Genomic DNA, 18,956 nt, shown 5'->3' on the forward strand with positions numbered 1-18,956 from the left:
GTCGGGCCGGAAACTTATGGAACCACCCTCGTATATGTCATGGCAAGAGCTCGCGGAGGATAACACCGTTAAGCCCTTCATTCTAGACACGTAGTTTTTAAACATATATTTGTGACACGTCAGGTGATGTACACTGTATATTCGTACTACTTTGCAATTATACATTACCGTACAGGCTCAGAGCGCACCGTTGTAAATAATGGTGCCGTGATGTTACACGTACGGTTTTGTCTGCCTATAGTGTGGTAACATGCTGCACGTGACGCCGGGTAGGACTGCGGATAATTTCCACCACCTGGGGCGACTGACAGGCGATAAATGGGCTTGTGACACTTGCACCGCTGGAAAATACTTGTAGCGCCATCAAGCGTCTAACGCTTCAACCTGTCAGGGTGCATTGGATCCAATGCCCTTTGAGAAATTGATACGTTACGCACTTGGTGGCGCTACACGCATGTTCAATGGCCATTGGTTACTATCATCCTTGAAGACTGCCCGTGTGACAGGGTTATTACGTTACGATGGTGACATAAGTGTGACGTGTTGTAACCCGCTTCTAATATTAATTTTGTGTTCCTCGCAGTACGGCGACTGCATGATAGCGATGGTACTTGCGAACTGGGTAAGTAAGCTCCTTCTAAAGACTACAAGGATTGCGCAGAGTGTAACACACTCTAGAACCCTACGATGGCACATGCACGCTGAGGAAGGAGCATAGCACGAACATTAGCCGCTGTGCGCGTATGGCATTGATGCATTGGCAGATTACATAAGAATTGCGGATACTTGAGAAGGTACAACGTACATGTGGAAACCATATACCGAAAGAGCAGCATAAAGTACATAATTTTATAATACTGCAAGTAAATGCAACGTGTCCACAAAAGTATTTCGAATCGCTAAAAATAATGCACTAATATACTGGGCAGTGTATGTAGCGGCTATGAAATATCACTTAAGAGTGACGGAAAATGCGAACGTGAGATGTGCGCCATCGTCACTGTGCTAGAACGGGTTCATTAACGATTTGGAGAAGCTGATTGGAAGAAACAACATCGAAAAGGGAGGAACATTAAGCGAAGGCTTTGTACTCAGCATATATCAAGCGCTCATTTTCGCATCCAGAAGCGGGATAGTTCCACCGATGGAAGCCACTGGCACCAACTGCCGAGCGCCGTGATGCACTTAGAGAAAGGAAACACGGATACCATACTTAGCTGGAATAACGTCGCAGTTTGAGCTTGTTGGTATAATATGATCTATTCCAAAGCGCACTATAGTGGAACACAACCACAAGATATAGACGAGGGACCGAGCGCTTACTCCCAATAACTGTTTGTTAAGAGGACATACCACCCCCTGTTTTCTATGTGAACTTTGCATAGGTTTTGTGGCTGAACTACGAGACAGATCGTATTGCGGAAACCTTCATTGGAAAGGTGACGTCAAGATCTCTTAACTCTGGGAACTGAAATATCGCTCTAGCGTTGTAATTTTTTTTTACGGACCCCTGAAGGTGGGAACCCCTCTGTTTTCTATGTGAACTTTGCATAGGTTTTGTGGCTGAACTACGAGACAGATCGGAATGCGGAAACTTTCATCGGAAAGGTGACGTCAAGACATCTTAACTCTGGGAACTGAAATATCGCTCTAGCGTTGTAATTTTTTTTAAAAAAGAAAAAGAAATGAATTTTGTCGCTACAGCTTCAAAAAATCCAAATAAATAAATGAAAGCAAATAAAAACAATCCGCTTCTGAGGTTAACCGGGGACATGTTTCAGGATTCAAATGACGCGTTTTTTGTGTGTTTTTAGCATTCTGTTTTTCCGAAAAAGAATTAAAAGTGAGTACAGGCATGCATCCAAGGCGTTTACCACTGATTCCGGAAGGTGGCGCCGTCCGCTCGCAGCGCCCGAACGTAGTCCGCTCGTAACCATCCGCGTATTGCGCAGCAGCTGATCGGCGTCCGTGGTTTCGGCGGTTCGTCCTGAAGTGACCAATTCGTGGCTAAGTTACGCGTTTTTTTCACTTTCTTGTCCTGTTCATTTGCTCTCTGTCCTTGTGTGTTTTCTGCGTGTTCATAGTATTTACCCATTATGGCTCGAAGTCACGTCTACGGACAACGGAAACGTAAGAAGAAGGACTTTGCGAATTTACGTGGTAGAGGCAGGCATGTGACGGAGCCTGCGGATTTGAGAGATTTTGGTAATGCAGGATGCTCCAGCCGTGCTGTTCCCAGTGATCGTTGCACTTCGACGACTCCACATCGCGCAGATACCCTTGTAGGCTCAACCTTTGGTGGTAGTGTTGTTCCTCAAACTGTAACTGATGCCGGTCGGAATGCTTGTTTCGCTTCGAGCACAAGCGAAATTCGTCCTTCAAATTCGTCATTTGCTGATTCAGCTGAGGTAGATAATGTAGTCCCCTGCAGTTCAGGTTGTGACGAGCTTGCCGGTTCCAGAGCAAGTCCCGTTCCAATCACTGCCGCTGTTACACCCAGTCGATCTTCATCTTTCGATACTGGCAATGTTCACCAGACACAGAGTCAGCGCACAAGCAGTGTGAATGGTCGGCGTATAGTGGAGATTGATCACTTCTTCTCGTCTTTGCAAAGTTTGTCGGTACATAGTCCGTTTGGTTGCGGCCTGGCTGACATGGAAATTGTATCAGAACATCGGCGAGGTCTGTGTAGCTCTTTCAGTTTGAAGTGCAGGATGTGTCTGAGGAAAGATGTAGTCACAACAGAGGCACCAGTTGATCAACTTGTTCAACAACGCATGGACGTCAATTCCTCAGCAGTGAACGGTATCGTGTCTATAGGTTCTGATTTCTCAGGCCTTCGCGAGCTCCTAGGTGCTCTGGACATACCCGGCATGGCTGGTAGCACGTACAGTAAGTATCAGGATATTGTTGCTAAAGGAATCGACGAAACAGCTTGGGAAGAAATAAGAAAAGCAGGCATTGAGGAAGCTCGGTTAGCTAGGGAGGCTGGGGACGTCGATGCTGACGGTTTTCCTATAATTACGGTCGTTGCCGATGGTGCTTGGTGCAAACGTTCATACAAGAACAAGTACGACGCTCTTTCTGGCTTGGTAAGTAAAAATTTTTATCTACACTTAATAAAGGTGCCCGAAAAAGGAGGATTTATCTTGCACACCGCTTGGCAGACGGGATATACAGGAAGTCTGTGCCCACCATTTGTGGAAAGAACACTATGAGCATTTATTTGGAGGAAAAAGTTGACCCCTCTGGTGCTATTAGTGGCACTGCTGTCTTTTGGTAAACACACTTTCTAGAGTGGTATACATCCTGTGGCATTAATTCGTATGATACGCGTACAAATGCATAATTCCTCGAAACATTGTCATTGGGGGTAGAGTTTTGTGGAATACAATCCTGACATTTTTTCGTTTTTGCAGGCTGTAATTGTTGGGTACCGCACAAAGAAAGTACTGTTCCTAGGCGTCCGGAACAAATTTTGTACACTGTGCGCAAGTTCCAAGGCAGGGTCGAGCCCAAAAAAGCATCTGTGCTTCAAGAACTGGGACAGCAGCTCTACCAGTATGGAGAAGGATATCGTCGTTGAAGGCTTCAGGCGCAGCATTGAGTTGCACGGGGTAAAGTACTTGCAGTTGATCGCTGACGGTGATTCGAGCACATACAAGTCAATTCTTGAAGCTGCACCGTACCAGCATCAGGTAGTTCAGAAGGTAGAATGTCGCAACCACCTTCTTCGAAACTATGTAAGTCGTCTTCGAGATGTTGCTTTGGCAAAGAGAACAACCCCCATTCCCCCATCGTTGAAGAAGCTACTTCTGGATAATGCTGTTCGACTAAGAGTTGGAGTTGCTAGGGCTATTCACTATCGCAAAGAGCAGGCCGAGTTCAGCAAACAAGATCAGATTCGGAACCTGGTGGCTGATATCCGTAATGGGCCACTCCATGTGTTCGGCGACCACGCAAAATGTGCGGGTTACTTTTGCAGTGGTCCAAAAGAAGGGGAAGTCAATCACGTCCCAGAGCTCAGGAAATGCGGACTTTTCAATGAAATCCTTGTAGCGATGAGTCGTTTGGCAAACAATGGTAGCAGCTTGATCCTTGACGTTAACAATAATGCTGCAGAACATTTCAATTCTCTCGTTGCAAAGTTTTCTGGCGGTAAAAGAATAAACTTTTCCCAGAGGGGATCATTCGGAATGCGGGCTTCAGGAGCTGTCGTGTCTTTCAACTCTAAGCAGTACCATCGTGCTCTACATAAGGCAGTGTACAACACCAGCCCTGGGAAGTATGCAAAAATTATGCTGAAGCGTAAAGCAGCTGTTCGTGCTGCTTGCATAAGGCATCGGAGTTCTGGGGCTGCTCGCTGTAAGCGTTCACTTGAAGGTGCGCCTTGCAAGCGTGCTTCCAGCGACAACCACTATGGTTCCATAGTGGATGCTCCAGACATGAACCACGATGACTATGTTGAAGCTGCTGCGGCGTACAAGGATTCCCTTGTGCTCTCCCAACCAGATGCAGAGCAGCTCGAGGCTGATACTCGAGGTCAAGAAGGGAGAACTTTGTGGATGCAGGAGAGGCGAAAGCGACTCACCGCTTCTAATTTTGGCAAGGTATGCAAGATGCGAGATGCAACGAGCAGTGCAAGTACTGTTCGTTCCTTGCTCTATGGTCATTTTGACACTGAGGCTCTCCGATATGGTCGCGACACTGAGCCCATTGCAATTGCTAAGCTGCAGGATGAGTTAGGGGTGACTGTTTCACCATGCGGCCTTGTTGTTGATCAGGAGTTTGCATACCTTGCTGCAACACCTGATGGGCTTGTCGGTGATGACACTGTCGTGGAAGTGAAGTGCCCTTATTCGGCTCGGCCCCTTACCCCTGTGGAGGGAGTGCGGGCAAAAAAAATCACCTTTTGCACTATTGATAACTCTGGTAATATTTCGTTGAAGGAAAACCATGACTACCACTATCAGGTGCAGGGACAGCTCCACATCACTCGACGTCAGTTTTGTCTTTTTGTGGTATATTCTGGCGAGGAAATTTTTGTCCAGAAGATCGAGAGAAATGATGGCTTCTGGAGCAAAATGATTGGCCACCTTCAACTGTTCTACTCGCATAGCCTTCTACCGGAGTTGGTTGACCCTCGTCAGTCCCGTGGGCTGCAGCTCAGAGATAACAAGAAGAGTGACCATCAGGTTGCCTCGCTCTGTGATGCCGCCAAAACAACTTCCAATCAGGGCGATTCATCCAGAAAGAGACGGAAGACTGGTAAAGATAACTCACCTGCCGCTGTTCTGTAATTATGGCTAGACTGTGGATTTACGTGTCATTTAGTTTGTGCGGCTCCACCTTTGCCAAGTGTTTTAATGCATATTCATCCATTTTGCTTCATAATTTACTGAATGTTTTTCCATATACATGTCTTCGACTTTGGCTCAGGCTGCATATCTTCACGTTTGTGTTTCATATTTAAGTTACCTTTTTCCATTTTTACTGTGCATATCTGTGCATATTTTTCAATTTTCCTAAATATTTATATTAATATATTTCTATGTATAAATCCACAGACTAGTCGTGCGATGCTTGTCATATTTTAAACATGGCGTAAGAGTGTGAAATCTGAATCCAGCCATCAGCACGTGAGGATCTAAGTATGAGAATGGTGCACAATCTCCCAACCGTAGAACCGTCTTCCCCGGCATTGTTGAAACACGTCCACACGTTGATGCTACATGTGTGAGGCCATCATGGTATTCTGCCTTGGCTTGAGTGTATGAAGATATAGCAAAGCTGTCCCCAAACCGTCGTTCTTCCCAGGCATGGTTGAAACACGTCCACACGTTGATGCTACATGTGTGAGGCCATCATGGTATTCTGCCTTGGCTTGAGTTTATGAAGATATAGCAAAGCTGTCCCCAAACCGTCGTTCTTCCCAGGCATGGTTGAAACACGTCCACACGTTGATGCTATATGTGTGAGGCCATCACGGTATTCTACCTTTGCTTGAGTGTATGAAAATTGTGGAAAGAAACATGAATGGTATTCCTAGCACTTTTGAAGCTCCACCAGCCTGTTCAGATGTCGACATCCTGAGTATGAATCCATTTTGATATTTTGACAAGGTCGGTAAGTATCATTGTGCAGAGCTGTCTCCCAACTGTCGCCAGTTCCCCGCATTGTTGAGCACGAGCAACATCCCAACATGTCGCTCTGCGTTACGTCCTCTTGCCATCTTGCCTTTACTTGGGTGTCATTTCAACATATGAAAATTGTATTTTCAGATTCAGGTATCCAGTACTACTGCAAATATGATGGCCAGACGCCCAAAGGTCAAACTTCCTAAGTGTTACTGTCTTTACCTGTCATTTGAAAATTTCCTACTCTCTCCCTGATTATGAAGCACCTGCCCTTGCCAGTGTTGTACCTGGTTCAGCATTATGTGGCCAATGATGAATGGTGCCCTGTTGGACATTTTTTTTCCATAAACACACACTCTGAGGCTTTAGCTGCCAACTGACAAGCATGGCAAAAGCAACTATCAGTTGCTACTTCATTGCTCAAAAAGGAAACTCGTTGCTGAGTAACACGTTCCAAGTTTTTACTATTCCCATATTATGAACCTGGCTCTGTCCACCAGGATGCTATATGTTGATGCCGTATGTGCGAGACCTTCATGTCAAAGTGCGCCTACATGCAGCGGACTGTATGGTACTTCATTATGTGTGTATGCCACATCGCCAATGATGAAATGTGCTGTTGGATACTGTATCCACGAATGAACATTCTGAGGCTACAAGCATGAGCTGATACGCATAAGTAATGCAGAAAACGTGATGATGTATACATGCTGCGTTCTTCAATAAAATATCTCCAATCTACCAATAGTGAACACGTGCTACTGATTTCTTTTTAATCTTTCGGGTGCTGGCTGTCTAGGATTTTCTGCTTGCAGTAATCTGTGAACCAGTGGTTACTAACAATGGCTATTGGTCACCTTGACCAGATTTCATCTGAAGAAAAACTTGAGACCGGGGGAACACTGCAAACACATCTGTACGGACCACAATACGAATTTGAGGAGAAATACATTTTTTCTCTTGAAAAGCTTGCTATGAAGCATAATATATTTTATTAACCAAAATATATTGCACGAGTTGCACCCGTAGGAAAATACCCAGCCATCTCATTCAGGCTACAGTGGGCATCAGTGACTCGCACTCATAGTGGCAAGCAATGCAGTAGTCTTTCAATTTCAAATTTCACACGCATTATCATGCACCACCTCGCTGTGTTTAGAGTTTCTGCTCCAGGAAATATCACGGGGAGGGGGGCATATGTGCCCTGGACCAACTTCTAAGGAAACTACTGGTCTCAGGGTGCCTAGGGTAACGAGCAGACAGCCCAGCCGGAAGCTGGCAGACGGCATGAAGCCATTACAAAATTTCCATCGGAATGATGATAGTTGTTTACAAAATTTTATCGGGCAGGTCTTGTGTATGATGTGGGCCATTTGTACACTAATCATGGGACAAAGTATGCGATGGCAGGAGGAACAGGTTAGAAAAAGCTTTGACTACGTTGCTGCTGCTGACAGAAGTGAGCATAGGATTGGGGATCAGATGACGTGGTTGTTATAATACAGCAGGTAACAGTGGTAACATCGTTCTGTGTCGTCATGACATGGCGGCTAAAATGGTGAGCGTTCACCACGGTGAGCGCACAGGCCTGCATGCACTCGTGGGGTGTCCCTTAGCACGACACTCTTCACACGACTCCATTGGCTTGAGTACGATGCCACGACGCGGACCCGGTGCTTTCAGCCATGGTCCGTAGCGTTTCACGAGGGCTGTGCGGAGGATGCCTGCTAGGCACGATAACCCCCGTCCCGTCGAAATGTGATAGCCATCCCGTGAAAGCATCCCCTCTTTCACCTCCTTGTTCCTGGTAAAGACCTTGTGCTGGAAAAGATATTTGAACATATATACGGAATGTTTTTGCAAACAGCACTTCACAAAGACAGCAATACAAATAAACCGGAATTCCTGGTAGGCATGTGCCAGTACTTCGTACGCATTTTATTTTCGGAAAAATTGCGCGATAAAAAGCAACTGGAAACTAGCTTTGTGATACTTGAATTACAAACAGGTACCGCATCAAGACCATCAACTGTTTGTAATTCAAGCACCACAAAGGTAGCCCCAGTTACTTTTTGTCGCACTGTTTTTCCAAAATTAACGAGCATTATAAAATACCTGCCATGACCACCAGGAAGTTCCAGAGTTAGCGTTCGAGAAGCGACTACTCACGTCAATGCTCAACACCGTAGCGTCACCGGCACGGACAGCTGGAATCGTGCGCAGCATCGCGTTATATCCCTGAATTGTGCCAGAAAGTTCAGGCCGCCTTGTCTGTGGCATCAGCTTATACAGGAATATATGCTCCGCGTAGCCTTTCGCCACCTCAACGGTATCCTGTGAAAGAAGACCATTCATGGAAATGAATCTTCCCTGGCGTGTCAGAGGAAATGGGTTTTAGCAGCACAGTGATTGAAATCGTTGCAATCTGTACTTACTGAGACTTCCCGCAAAACAGCTGCGGCACTCTTCCCATCCTGGATATCGTTGCCACCGATATACATGACGATCCAGTCTACTGCTAGGTGCAGTCGATGGATTTTTTCTCTCAGACGGGACGCTGTAGCTCCGGGATAGCTAAAAGTGACGATTTCCACGTCAGAGCCTACGAACAGCCTGTCGCGCGTCATAAACTTCAGCTGGCTACTGCCAACCAACGCGCCTTTCATCGTTTACGTTTCTCTGGGATCACAATGCGTTGTGCGGCGAACTGCAAAGTCAGTTGATCTCCGAAGAAGCTGCAAGGGAGAACCATGCGTGCGTCTGTGGCGTGCGCGAGACGCAGTTGGCGCCGTTGCGTAGTCCTCCTCTCCACAGCTGTCTGGTCGTCTGCTCGCTGAGGTCGACGCGACCACCAAGCCTTTGGCAGCCCGCTCGTGCAGACGCGGATGTTATGTGACGGGGCCCACACAACAAACCCATCGCATGCAAAAATATAAATAAAATCAAATGCGTTTGTGGTGTTTTGCACATTGGTTTAGGGCCTTATGGACCAGCAAAACCAAATATAGTGGGATGACCGTGAGGGTGGGGACGTTTGCCACAAGATTTCGCGGCACGCTACCCAAACCCGGATTTATTTGTCATGAGCATTCTGCATGTATTCCTAAGAATCCTTCGCTGTAGTGGGACGATCATATGTTTAAACACTAAAAACAACAAATTATTTATCGAGCGGTCAAAAGCTTCCTTTTATGAACTGTATATGCACCGCGGAAAGGATGGAAATTCGCCTGCGATCTCTGACGGTGAAAATGAAATCATAGTTCGATTGCCGCGGAAATAAACACTTTCTTTTATTTTTGAATCGGATAGTCCGCAATTGATGCAAACTACACTATGATAAACAGTCGCGTCCGAAATATCGAATATTCAGACAAACAATTCAACACGTCAGCCTGAACAGACTGGAAGACAGGTTGCTTTATCTTGGAATTATGAAATTTTTATCGTGGTTGAGGAAGGCCCGGCTAGCATTAAACCCCATAAAAAAGTAACAACAATACAGTGAAGGAAGTAACAAATCGATACCTGCCGTCTGCACGCACACTGTATCACGAAATTGGCCAAATCCGGCGGCCACTTACTCAAAATCGCCGCCAAAATTTTGGCACGATTTTCGGGTATGTTATGGAGCTATCCTTCCCGAGAACACAGAAAGAAAATTGGAATGGACAAATGGGACTGGCCATCGGGCCCGCTGCGAGCCTGGGGAACACTTAGAGCAGAGGTGGGTTTGGATAGGGCCTCAGTATAGAAATATTGGTGTATGGGCAGGGCACGGGCCTAAAAATCCGGCCCATGCAGTGCTCTACCCCTTCTCAAGAGGCAACTACAGTGCCAAAATGCGCATGACCTGTGCATACGTGCACTGTTTGGTTTGTTTGATAGCTGAAGAAACTCGGGACGGGGGACAAGACAGCCGTTTCTATAGAAAAGCGCTATCACGCATTTTGTTTTCCCAAATGTTCGCGTAAGCCAGACGGACACTTGGTAGTTCGACGAAATGGGCACTTGGACCGTATGACGTGCAACCCATTATTTGAGGGTGAAATCCATACCCGACCCCTAAATCCTCTGACAAGACCCGCCACCCGCGCTCTACCAGAAAATGAAATCCACACCCAACCGGACCCGACCAGCAGGGGCTGCGGCGCCTTTGTTTACTTATTATTTGGTATGATCTTTTCTCTTCGTTGTTGTTGCTGTAGCCGTTGCTTGTTCGTGGCCGACCCGCCAGCAGTGCTTGTGCCAAAAACGCTGCCCGCAACAGTCTCGCTACCCGCGCGGGTGTCAATAATATCACCCGCAACCGACCCGCTACCCGCGGGAAACTCCAAACCGGGATCCGCACCGCAGGATAGAGCGTGTCGTGCAGAACCCTGCCTGCACTACGCCTGAAAACTCCGCACTTCGGCTTTCCTCTTGATCAGCGTCTCACTCTGCTTCACGGAGAGAGCGGTGTCGTGTGTACGCGGTTGCTCCTCTCTGGCTTTGTTGAAGGACGCTCCTTCTGCTGTTCAAACGCGCCCACCACGCCTGTGGGCCCCAACGTGTGTGAGTGCATGTGTGTGGAATTTTGAGTAGCAAGCCGTAGCCATCTGGCTGACATCTCCTAACCCCTATGTAGAAGAAGAACCGAGACCCGACACAAACATTCAGCTGTCGAGTCTCATGAAGTCTGTTGACGTACATGCCGCACCATGTGTTGTCGAATCCGAACCTGGCACGGGCACGTGCGAAAAACGTAAAGCCCGGCCCGACAAGGCCCGCGCAATGCTCTAAAGGGGAGTGCGAAACCCTATCGAAATTTGCTAGCAGTCCTGTGCGAGCGCACCGGCCTTGAGTTCTACTATGAAATAATGGGAGCGCTTTCACGACACCAATCGACAGCAACGAACGTCATGGTTCAACAGCGTAAGTGTCACTGGCAAGAAAAGCAGGGATGTTTTGCAACGGGATGTTGCAGTGTCATATGACCGTCGACAACCCCGCGTCCTTTCTGGATACTGCTGCCTCTGACAAAAATCGCTATTCAGCTCAACTGGAGTCCCCCGATACTCTCAGGGACACGTGATCCTGTGACACCACGAAAACTGAAAACTACGATTACTATATCACGAATAGACACCTCCACGGACAGTCTCTGCGTATCGGGTGAAAAGCTTTAGCCCGCTGCTACCGATCAGAGCAATCTTCATCCACGAGAAAGCGAGGTGGTAACGGCGGTACGCGACAGTCACACGGCATGTTCGAGAAATGCCAGTAAAACGTAAACAGCAAACGCGAGACAACGAAATCCACCGCGCAAAAGCAAATCGGGGAAAGGAGAAAATCTAAAAATAAAGGAAACACAACCCAGCTCATAGGTCTCCGCCTGTCACGTGGGCTTGTCGTGTCCTCCAATCAGAGACGCGATGGACTTCTTACAAAGTCGGAGGAGTGAGGGCCCTCCTCACTCCTCCGACTTGTGGCGCCATCTATCGCAGAAAAAAGTTCATTTTTGAGTTGAGACGTATGTGATATGTCCTCTTAAAGAACCAGGTCAGAGTTTTCAGAGGTAAGGAAGATGCGATATGCCTCGAAATGGGAGAGAACAAACAATGACGAAACCAGAATAACAAGAAAATGAACGCGCTGTCTCGTTCCGCCTGTGTTCGCGCGTCCACGGTTATTATAGTTTGTTAATCTATCGCGGAATGATAGCGGAATCTTCTCCTCGTTCAGAAAGATGAAAAATGTGCCATCGATGTGCTGGAACGACTGAGAGCATTTCGATCCAGGAAAGGTCTTTTTAAAGCATGTGTCCACCGCGGCGTCCCTCTGATCATTACTTCGGATGGGGCTTGTTGTATTGGTCGTACCGATACCGGCGGGGAGTGGAGCATGCCTGAAAAACCTAATGTATGAGAAAGAATGACACAGGATGAGACACTTGAGCAAGAAAATAAATTTACTGTAAGGGGCCCTTTGGATTCATTTAGAGTGTGCCCTTGAGCATTCCCTATGTTGTCTACAATAATGAAGCTCTTGATGACGCTAATCCCAACAGGTATGATATTCCCCATGAGTTTCTGTTAACTCATAATGTATGTTTCAAACCATAAAGTATAACTCGAGGACCAGTTGATAAACCACTGTCAGGGACAGTAGGCACGTTACACAAGACCACGAGTAAAATATCTGCTACGCAGGAATGAAGGCTTACGAGGGGAGGCATCCCCTTGTCGTAGTCCCCGCCAATTCCTTTCCTAAGTTGCGAACTCCCTTGTCGCCATGTGCAGTTGGTGTCCCTTGTTGGAAAATAGATGCGTACACTTATTTCTACGCTCCACTTCAGCTTCATCCTTCATTGGGAACAACGAAAATGTATTCATTTAACGAGGGCTTGCTTGGTATCATAACAGGCACTGGGAGAGCACACATGTGCTTTAGGTATCGGATCAGGTTGAATCACGTTTGACACAGGTTGTACATGTGGAGCCGCGTTTACATGAACTCAACAAAAGCGGGTCGACTTGGTTTATCGCAGCAAATCCTCTCCCATCAGGTCTTGTCAAGTAATCGTCTAGGGAGGATTGATGTGAGGGGGTGCGATAAGTCAAGTGCACCCATTTCTATCGGGATCATGTAACGGCGGCATGGGTAGTACGACCCACATCTACAACCTGTGTCAAACCTGATCCAACCTGATATTTACACCTGATGTGTACACATAAACATATGTAGAAAAACAACAACTTTATTTACAACACCAAGCGCAGGTGTCGACAAGGGAGTTGAGGAACCCAGGAAAGGAAGTGTCCGGGACTATGACAAGGACACGCTTCCCCTCCTAAGCCTTCCTCTCTGCGTCGCACATATTTTACTCGTGCTGTTTGTGTCGCGTTCTTGCATTCCCCGACTTCTCATACTTGATGGTCCAAAACAGTCATTCGAGGTAACAAATTCATAAGAAATAGGTTTCTATTCAAATTAGCCGGGAACCTCATCTTAGCCGTCACAAGGAATGCTCAGTGAATGCTTATTGAAACAGTTATTTTCTTGCTCAAGTGTGTCATCCAGTGTGACTCTCTCATTCATTTTATTTTTCAAGCATGTTCCACTCTCCGCCTGTAACTGTACGAGCAGTACAGCATCTTTATCTTTATGTTTTGCGCGGTAGCAGAACCACCAACGCTATCCCTTACGTACAGAAAGGCGATAGCCTACGATGCGTTAAAACTCTCTAATGATAGGGGGAGCTTCGCGGTGGACACATGGCTGGAAAAGGACCTTCCTTGAGTTGAAATGCTTTCAGTCGTTCGAGCACGTTGCTTCCATTATTCCATCTCTCCAGATGAGGAGAAGACTCTGCTCTATCATTCCGCGATAGGCTAGCAGGCTACGATAAGCGGGGACGCGCGAGGAAAGGCGGGCAGGAACAGCAAAGAAAGCGCGCTGATTTCCTTGTCATTTTGGTTTCATCACTGTTCAATATCACCATTTCGGAGCCAATCAAATCTTCCTTACCTCCTGAAGAGAAAATTTGTCCTGGGGCTTTAATGCAGAAAGGGTGAAAATGTATAAAATATGTGTCATGTATAAAACCCTCTTCACCCTTTCTGCATTAAACAATAACTGGAAGTAAGTGCTCGTGTATTTCTCGTCCGGCGTCGAACTTTCGAATACACCATACTTAGCAATGATGCCGATAAGGCTTCTCATCATCTTCTTGAACCATTGGCAACGATAAAGTTTTGTTTGAAGCCAAACCATAGTTCATGCAATCTAATTGCCCTTGGTCTATACCGTATAGCAGAACAGGACCTTCCTTCCTCTTTTTAAGTGTTAAGAGAGGTGAGCCAATACTTGGCTTGCACCAGGACCCTTCCACCACACTACCACCAGCAACGGGGTAGAATATTGTCCCCCAGCGATGAAGCTCCCCAATCATAATCACAAATTAAAGGTTGTTAAATAATGTTGTTGTTGTCTTTCACGTGGAAATATTTTGTCATTTTGCAGACAGAAGCTGCATTGTTCGATGAACATGACATCGAAGCCGCGACAAAAGCAGCTGTAAGAACGTAGCCTCTCTCTTCGAAAATATGTTTATCAGCACACTAGTGGGCATTCGTTCGCACTAAAAAGATACGTAAAATTTTTATGCTGTGTGAAAGAACTCTTATGATATGCGTTTTGCAAAGATTGTATTTCATTTCATGAGTTTCTACACATTTCTAGGGAGCGCGCAATGTGAACAATGAAGGCATATTACATGTGTGCTTTCTTTTCCAGCGCTGCTCATACGCCGCGATGCGTAACATGGATGTGGTATGGCACATGACCAGCTACCTTAGAAAGATTGCAGGTTAAGGCCCATTCGCTCGCATAACAATTCCCATGGCTTTGAGAAAAATAAAGCAGGGAACGCAGACATGGATGACTTGTGTATGTGTTGTGCTCTTCATTAAGCCTGAATGGAACGCATGGCGTATGTTGTGCTTTCTTTAGCCCACAACAGGAACATAGCAGATGAGCCGCCCTGGCTTTCGATCACTAAAGGAACTGTAAAGCGAAATGTTACACCCCTGTTTCTGTGTGCGACCTGGCAGTGTTTACCTGTGTCATGCTGCACACAGAGCCTAAGCGCTCAAAGCGCGATAATTATTACGCAGGATAATTTAGAAAAAATAAATCGGATCGTAGGGAACGCCCCGCGACAGCTAAAAATGTCATGATCGGAGTACTCCCGTCACACGTTACCTACGTATTACAATACTACGTACTAATAAACACTACTTTAAGAGTCATAATAATTACTGGGACAATTCTTCAAAGTATCGAAGAAGCAGTAGAACGAAACGGCCGCTCCAGAAAGAAACGTGAAGAATGAAACCCGCCGAGAATGGAACGTCCGATCCGAGTGTCGCGCATGCGCATTAGTCGCAGAACGCGAGATTTCGCTAAAACGACCACGGTCTCAGTCGGTTCGTCCGGTTAGCATTGGCATCGCGAAGCAAGATAGCGGCTGTTTGAAGTAAGTGGAAAATTGAGTTGTTGAGTTCGAGTGAAAGCTACAGTGCGACTGCAACGTATGTTGACTGTTTCGAACAGTGTGTATCATCTGCGGCAGGTTGTTGGATGTGGCGATGGCCTAGGGATGAAACTCCCCACCCATCATCTCGAAATAAAGTTGTCGTTGTTGTTGTTGTTGGATGTAACGACGTATTGAATTGGGCATTTCACACGCTTCAACGTCCAATCTTGCCGTGCTGCTTGGGCATTTGTATAACACGGGTACATAACATTTTTTTGCATTTTCAGTCAATATGGGATGTACAGGGGCAATATGGGGCCCACATTGCCAGGATTTTCCCCATACTGACTCAAACTGGGCAATATGGGGCACATACTGCCATATTTCAAGCTGGCGGGGCAAAAGCGGAAATCAAGAGCAGCATTCCAGGACACCCCCCCTCTGAAACCCGGCTTGACATGATAGCAGAGGACTACACAATGAAGCTAACTTTACAGGGTGGTGCGTGAGTAGGTGAGGAGGAACAGATTTGGGCAGGGAGACGAAGACATATCTGAGGCGAACAATTCCCTTTTCGCGCCCTGACCTGATAATAGCACCGATAACACGCCCGGGAGCTTTCGCTTAAGATAAATAATAAGACGTGATGTACAACTGTGAGAACGAGTATGAGACTTTCCAGATATCGTGAGATTGCCAGATGAAATTGGCAGGTTGGCACCTGTGGTAGCCTTCTGGATGACAAATTGACTAACTGCGAGTTCTAAGGGTGCAGCAAGGACAACAGCTACGGCCCGCAGACGATACACATACTACGTAATTTTATGATGATACCATCAGTATCGAGTTGGTATCAAGAGATATTACGAGCTAACATAGAGGAAAAAGACAATTTGGCGCCAGTGAGTGCCACTTGGGCGACGATTTCGCGAAATGCCTGAAGTATATAGATTGGGCTGGTTGGTGTAAATCCACAAGCGACCAAAAAACAAACACGAAACAACAACAGCGCGACTTATGTGTGATCTTGTCTCCTGTTTGTTCTTTGGTCGCTTGAAAATTAACGATTTGACCAAACGCTACTTCGCACGCTGTAGCAAGGGAAACAGGTATGGGCCGCGGACTCATAGCTATTAAGCATGGATATACAGACTACGCAATTGAATGATGACATCTTCGATATCACGTTTATATCCAGAGTTATTATTAAGTGAAATGGAATATATTGACAATATGGCGTCTGCGAGTTCTGTGGCGATGCGAGTGGTGGCGTCAGCGAGTGGCAATGATTTGATCAAACGCCACTTCGTTGGATCAGAGATTTTGGTGTAGAACTAAATACATTCAGAATCGAAGGCGTGTATATTCCCAAATCCCAGCAGTGGGTAGGAATACAGAAGGTCAGCGACACACGAGGTGCTGAAGAAGTAGAGAGCACTGAGTGAATTTTATATTAGTGTATTTACAATACTGTTTACCCATACTTACCCTGTATTCACACGAGTCAGTTTTCTGCCGGCAGCAAGTCGGGAAGGAGTGAGAGGATATCCGAGGTAAACAAGGTCACTACGCGTCTGAAGGCGCCCGCTCGTTCTCTTGCATTCACACTGGTCAGTTTCCCGGCGGCTGTCAGTTTTCCGATTCCTTCTGTATTCGCGCCTGCATTTCGTCTGTGTCTAGCGTAGGATGGACGAATGGAAGAAAAAACTTATTGCACTTGCGATCCTTGTGGATGATGCAGAGTGCATTCATGTGAGAAACGGGACGAGATATGGGCCAAAGAATAGGTTCCGAAGAAGCGCTATGGAATGTAAAACAGCGTTAACCCAAATCTCCGTGTGGACGACCCAAACGCCTGTCGGAGTATTTTGAGAATTGACTTTGTCACATTCGATTTTATTTTCCACAAGTGAAGCGTCTCTCGATGCTGAGCACCAATATAGGCGCGATAGAGTGCCGACAAGTGACTAACTGGCGATGACGCTGCGATGTCGAGCTACAGGTAGTCAATAATTAATTAAATTAAATTAAATCACATCAATTTTTATTGTCCTTTCGGTAGGACGAGTAGCTTCCAGTTATTATGTTTTTATACATGTAATGGTAATGGGCAAGCGAAACGATTATGTGTAGTCAACGTTTGTCAAGCGAAAGCAATATTTTCTGTATCCCTACCGTGTGCCCACCTCCGTTATGTAATGCCCTCGGGCTTTTAACGTATTAACAATAAATAAATAAATAATAAATAAATAAATATCCGCGTTTATAAAATTCATGCTTTGTATCCCGTGTCTGTTTCGCCTCACGTGGAGAAAAAGCTTCCTATGCAACACTACATTGTAGGCATCTATCTATGCATTGCATAATTGTTCCGAAGCTGCTGCCGCCGGTGTGTCGTTGCACCACCTTCGCGGTAAAGCCAAGCATTGTTGGCGTTCCAATTCAGAATTGGCCATAGTACAGTGAATGCCGTTGTATGGGACACATGCAGAGCAATCCTGATGAAATAAAAAGCAAGCGCGATAAGTATCCGTTGCGTCACCTTCTCCTTCTGCCCGCAGCAGACGCCGTCGGTCGTCAGAATCTGTGCCGGGAGGACAAGATATCCGGCTGCCTCCGACTGTCGCTCCGGAGATCGGAAAGTGGTGACGTGGCGAAGAGCGCCGGTCACGTGGCACCAGAGAGCAGTGACGTTCCCTGCCGCCTGAGCGTCAGCCGGCAGAAAACTGACTCGTGTGAATACAGGGTTATTGGTATAGTCGCAGGTGGATAGGTCACATGGCAATTTACAACAACACAGACAATTACAACAGATGTTGCAGTTTCTAACTTAAAGGAGCATGGAAATGGTCGGAATAAAATATGACGGGAGAGGTAGAAATTATGATTCTGAGCCCTGTGATACATATTCGCACAAAAAGTTTGAGCGTAGCGCGCAATCCTGGAGCGCGAGGGAGCTTTGAATCTCGCGGCAGAAATGCCCCCTCACTCGGCTGTCAGCCGCTGACGTCATGTGACCGCGCCGTCTTTTCTTTATTTTTTGCGATTTCTCCGGCGCGCGCTGGCAAGCCGACCGGGAAGGAAGCGTTGTTGCTCATCGGACGCCGTGCGAAGGACAGGTGATGAATTGAACACTCTTTAGGCGACACGTCTGCTCTTCTCGACGAAACGTTGTATGGAGTTGGAGGCTAAGTTCCTCGAGCTTCGATTTCGCCACACGAATGTACCGGAGGCTGGTAAGTGATGCTGCTAAGTGTGAACGAACATTCGGATTGAAATATAGTGCTTCTTCTTGTTTACAAATGCATAGTCATGAAGACGCGGCGCAGTGACCAGTGTTTTCACTTGAAGATGTTGCCGACCATCATGACTTCTCCGTGTTGTGGTCAACACTATGGGCTCTGAACCGCATGGACACTGGCATCTCTGAGGCGAAAGAGCGGACCGATGAACGCATATAGCTGTGTAACATTGCGCTTACCATATCTTAGTGATACCAGGAGCGTAACGTCTCCACCAACACTACAACATGAATACCAAAATAAAGTTAGTAAAGTTCATCTACTAGCGATCTGTGGGAAACCCCAAAATACATGGTCAAATAATCATTTTCTTTTTTGAATGGTCATACGCAGAATACAACACTGGCACATGGAATAAATCTCCAACTGACAGGAACGTATTTAGTCGTATCACATATATATATGCTGCACACACAGGCACAATACTGTTCACTAATGAACGACACCTCAGCACAATCGGAACAGAAATCACAACCGCGTACGATCCACCTCAACCCG

General features: G+C 46.5%; 1 long non-coding RNA gene across 1 annotated transcript; it reads left to right on the top strand.

Annotated features, from left to right (window-relative positions):
* The first annotated feature begins 537 nt into the window (after positions 1-537).
* On the top strand, positions 538-14,501 carry LOC135383447 (uncharacterized). Its single transcript, XR_010419883.1, has 3 exons — positions 538-622; positions 14,142-14,195; positions 14,415-14,501. It is a non-coding gene; the product is annotated as an uncharacterized LOC135383447 (long non-coding RNA).
* Positions 14,502-18,956: the final 4,455 nt, after the last annotated feature.

This window comes from Ornithodoros turicata, chromosome 2 (genome assembly GCF_037126465.1).
Source record: "Ornithodoros turicata isolate Travis chromosome 2, ASM3712646v1, whole genome shotgun sequence".
Classification (NCBI taxonomy): domain Eukaryota; kingdom Metazoa; phylum Arthropoda; class Arachnida; order Ixodida; family Argasidae; genus Ornithodoros; species Ornithodoros turicata.